The sequence below is a fragment of the Castor canadensis genome, chromosome 1, assembly GCF_047511655.1.
Source record: "Castor canadensis chromosome 1, mCasCan1.hap1v2, whole genome shotgun sequence".
NCBI classification, from domain to species: Eukaryota; Metazoa; Chordata; class Mammalia; order Rodentia; family Castoridae; genus Castor; species Castor canadensis.
The window spans coordinates 189,904,169-189,909,390 of record NC_133386.1 but is presented as its reverse complement, the minus strand read 5'-3'; the positions used below and the strand labels follow the sequence as shown (position 1 = coordinate 189,909,390).

Genomic DNA, 5,222 nt, shown 5'->3' with positions numbered 1-5,222 from the left:
TTTATTTAGAATTTAATTAGTAATTTAGGAGGGGGATAAAAGAGAGTGGTGGAGGGGGTAAATTCAAATTTGATATATTGTAAGAATTTTTGTTAAGTGTCATAATGTACCCCTACTACAACAATAAGAAATAGAAATTAACTAGAAGTAAATATTATACAAAGGAATTGCGTTCTATATTTTGGGAGTATAAAAGTGATCCTGTTAAAGGAGAGCAAAGGTATATAATTTTGCTTGCTTCATAGAGAATAGTTGACAATGAGAACTTCTGAATTCACAAATTGCATCTGTTGGGTATTGCATTTCAGATGTCTGCAGACCAGTCTTTACATTATGGGGGCCACAGCAAATCCACTAGTTTGCTTTCTGTGGAGTTTCTAGATTCAGACAACAGAAAGACAAATCTCAAGTGAGCCTGGGGCACATTGAAGGTTGTAGGCTTTTCATTATGGGCAAGCTCAAAAGCCAACTTGTATCAATATTAGCAACACAAAGATGGTTATTATATGGAATTAAGATATTCTCAGTGATTTTTACTTCTCTGTGATGAATTGATCTTATGAGTATATATGCTGCCAAACTTAATATTTTACCAATGAAAAGATATCCAAATGTTACAACCTTGCATTTATTTCCTTTTGCCAGGAAAAAAACTTGCCTTGAAAGCTTTTCTGATGTATCCTTTGAATCTATGTGTTTGGAGTTATTATATTGTTTGTCAAGTGCCTAACACAGTATTTTCCTACTTATTTTTCTAAAGCTTAAATTCATTTCCTTTATCCCAAATCCCGGCATGTCCCTGATTTTCAAACCTTTCAAAAGAAAACATTTCACAACCAAAGACTTATTTAATTGAATTTTCCTCTCATCTTTGGTCACTTACATTCAATATGATATGCACATTATGCAAGTTGTTGACATTTTTCTTTTTATGTAACTCAACATGTCAATTTTCCTCTTTTATTTACTCCAATGTTCCAAATATTGAAAATTTATATTTCTTTTCTAGTAGCTCATACTTCCATGATTCTCATTTGTATCAAGTACTAAAACAAAATCATGTATTACTGGGATGAATGGGAACATGCCCATAACTATTAACAACTTATTGAAGTTTTAGGAAAGATGTATTACGATCATTAATTATGGAAGACACTATGTGATATGAATTAAAAGAGAAGCCATTTGGATACTACAAAGTCCTATAGAATAGATTTATCAATGAAGAATTCAAAATTATGTAAGAAGATAAAGTATAACTTTAGCTGACAAATATCGGATTCCAACCATGTTCTCTGAGATGCAAAATTTCAAAAATTGAGTTAGAGTTGCATTAGCTCAGTGACTTGAGCATAGTTTGAAAACACATTGCCTTGGCTCAAACCCCCTGCACTACCTGTTAGTGATCTCTTGACATAAATCATAAACAGTAAGATAATGTACCTTTTGCAGTTGCTATGAAGGTTAGATAATTCAGTATCTGCAGAGCATATAGCAGATGAGGCTCTGTGGCATATGCAACTGGAGTAGTGCCTTTCATTTTTATTAATAGGACTGGCTTTCCTTAGGGTTATTTCACTGTTCAAAAATACTTGCGACTGTCCATTTACCCATTATATTGCTGTAAAACTGTTTTAAAACCTGAATGAGAGTCTGACATTATGTCAAGAATGTGGTTCTTGCTAGGTATATCATGATAGTTGAAAGGCAAGAATGACAGAGCCAAATATGTTTAATAAACATTATAAAATAAAATGCTAAACATCTTGTATAACATGCAATAGTTGGAACATTGGAGTAAATAAAAGAGGAAAATTGACACACTGAATTACATAAAAAGAAAAATGTCACAGACAAAAGAAATAAAACACACAGAAAATAAATGATAATTTTTATGTATAAAATATCATTTTGATTTTGGTAGATTGATATTCATCCTAGTAAAATATGAAGATTTCTGCAGATGAGCTGACAAAAATTATAGATGGTCAGAGGTCAATATTTTCTGAAAAACTATAAAAATAAAAAATTGTTTCATTATGTTAATGTTAAGAGGATCATATAATTTTTTAAATATATTTTGTATTTTAAATGTTAATATTTGTAAGTATGTAATAAGGAAATATCATACAATAGTTTTTATAAGTGCCTCAACTATTTTGAAAAGTATCAACATTAAAATCTTACATTTTACATTAAGAAAGAATGCAGAAATCCACACATAGGCACAAATGTTTATGAAGCTTTGCTGAGTTCATCTGACAAAGTAAAGTCAGTGGTTTATGGACAGTATGGAAATAGATTAAAATAATTTAAGGAGACATGATAATTTTTATTCTCACATTTTTATTTTGTATGTTTCATTATTATCATGAAATATTGTACAATTATTTTGTAGTTAATAATGGAAGGTTGGTAGAGAGCCTCAGATGCTCGAGTTCCTGCCTACAAGCAAGAGGCCCTGAGTTTAAACTCCAGTACAGCCAAAAAATATGGATCACAAAATTTTGCAAATACTTTTAATACCCATCAATAATGATGATCTCATTCATTTGAGTAACAATTATGCAGCTTGGAAATTATTATAAATTTATTTGTAGAATTTTTATGTATGAGTGTGAAAACAGGAAATTAAACCAATAACTCAATGAAGAAATCGTCAAACAGACACTTCTTATAAAAATTTACATGCTATCATAGCATTACATTGATTATTAAGAGCTGGTGGAATGGTTCGCATGGTAGAGTGCCTGCTTAGCAAGCATCAGACACTGAATTGAAACCCTAGTTCCCAAAAAGGAATTGACAAACTATGGAAGATGTAATAACATAAGAATAGTTGGCATAAAAATTCTAAGTCACAATTATAATGTAAACTGTAATTATATGGTGATTTCAACCAAATTAAATATTTATGCAACAAATAAGGACTTGAAATAGATGAGATTATATGTTGAAATTATGAATGGTTTTGAAATACAAATAATGTTTATAGGAAAAGTGATACGGAAATTCAAAACATATATTTTAAGAGATAAGTATGTGATTAAGCAAACCATTATTGTAAACTTAATGTCTAAGTCACATGCAGAGAAGCTCAATAATCTAATGGAATAAGTTAAGTGTAGGCAAAGTAGGGTAAAGTTCAGTTTCCCTCAATTATGCCTACTTCAGGTATTATCCAGACCTTGTTATAGTCATCAGTATACTGATGTCTACAACACAAGACATTTTGTCTTAACAAAGTGTTGTTAGAATAGATTGTTTCTAAAGAACATTTCATGCAAGATACTAAAGGGGTAAAAGATAATGGACACAAAAATAAATGAGTCAACTGGTAAGATTTTTATTAGAAGGATTGCCTGACATTATTCGTGCTTAAATGTATTGGAATAGTGTTTCCTAGAATTCATAAATAAAATAAACTGTGTGATATAAAAAAGTAGGTGCTTTGTTTGTACATGTGTATAAAATTTTTGAATTCTTCTGAAAACTCCAAATTAGAGCAACTATTTATATTCCATTTTTGATGTGAAAAGGTAAATTTTGAAGCAAATAAGTTATTTGTAAAAAGAAAGAACCAAGTATTTCATTTCTCAATCTAGGTAGTAATCAAAGTATTTGAAGGACATTTATTTCCTGTTGCTCAAATGCACAGTCTTTAGTCAATGCAGGACTTTCCTGAATCAACAGATGAATCCTACAGAGTCCTAGCATCTTCAGATTTACAAAGAGTGATAGAGGATTCTGGTTCACCTGAAGTCAAATTTAGTATAGCAGGAAAATAACCCAGGAATCCAGAGGATAGTTCATGATCTCTTAAATTTGTATTATCTTTTCTTCTCTCTGCAGATTAATTTTCAAACTACAACCTACCTACAGCCACAGGTATGGTGACTAACCACAGTGTGACTGAATTCATTCTGTCTGGGTTGACACAAGATGCTGGAAAGCAGAAGGTAGTATTTGGGATTTTCTTGATTCTTTACCTTATGATGCTATTGTGGAATATTCTCATTTTGGTGACCATTAAAAGAAGCCAGACACTTGGAAGTCCCATGTACTTCTTCCTGTTCTACCTATCCTTTTCTGATGTTTGCTTCCTACAACCACAGCCCCAGGATTGATTGTGGATGTCCTTTCACAGAGGAAAATAATTTCCTACAGTGAGTGCATGATCCAGAATTTTTCAAGCCACTTCTTTGCGTGCATGGAGATATTTGTGCTTATCCTCATGTCATTTGATCGATATGTGGCCATCTGTAAGCCTCTGAGATACACAACCATCATGAGCCAACATAAGTGTCATGCATTGGTGAATCTGGCCTCGGCAGGGTCTTTTATCCATTCCTCAGCACAGCTTTTCTTGGCTTTGAAATTACCTTTCTGTGGCCCCAATGTAATTGATCACTTTTTCTGTGATGTAGAACCTTTGTTGAAACTTGCCTGCATGGACACTTATGTCATTAATCTACTGATGTGTTTAATAGTGGTGCCATATGCCTGTTGAGTTTTGTAATCCTTCTTATCTCCTACATTTTCATTTTACATTCTCTGAGAAACTGGAGTACAGAAGGAAGAAGGAAAGCCTTCTCTACTTGCACTTCCCACGTCATTGTTATCATCTTATTCTTTGTTCCATGTATCTTCACATATACTCACCTTCCAACCACATTACCAATGGACAACATGGTGGCCGTGTTTTATACTATTGGGACACCCTTGCTCAACCCTCTGATCTATACTCTGAGGAATGCAGAAGTGAAAAAAGCCATGAGAAAATTAATTGTGGTGTAGGTATATGTGACTTCAGTTGGCAAATTCTGTGTGAGAATTCTAATGTATACTGCCTTTACAATTTAGCTTTTGCTACATGGATTAGAGAGGTCAGATTTCCTGGAAATACCCAGTAATCAAAGAGTCAAGTCTAATGTTTCTCAACTTTGGACTATTTTTATATAACAATACTTTTACTGCTATTTTCATGTTGAAGACAATCTCAACTATATAAAATTTTCTTTCATTACTTTATAATCTCACAATCAAATACTCTCATGGTATTTCAGATCATATGTCTATGATTAAATCACATGAACACCAGAAGCACCAAGAAGTAGTATATTTGTAGATACAGGCCAATATGGCATAAACAAAATATGGCATATTTTGTATGTATATCATCATTTTTATGAAGTGAATGTCATAATATTTCAAAAAATATA

General features: G+C 32.2%; 1 pseudogene; it reads left to right on the top strand.

The window, feature by feature from the left end:
• The first annotated feature begins 3,890 nt into the window (after positions 1–3,890).
• LOC109702187 (olfactory receptor 4C11-like) lies at positions 3,891–4,797 on the top strand (annotated as a pseudogene).
• Positions 4,798–5,222: the final 425 nt, after the last annotated feature.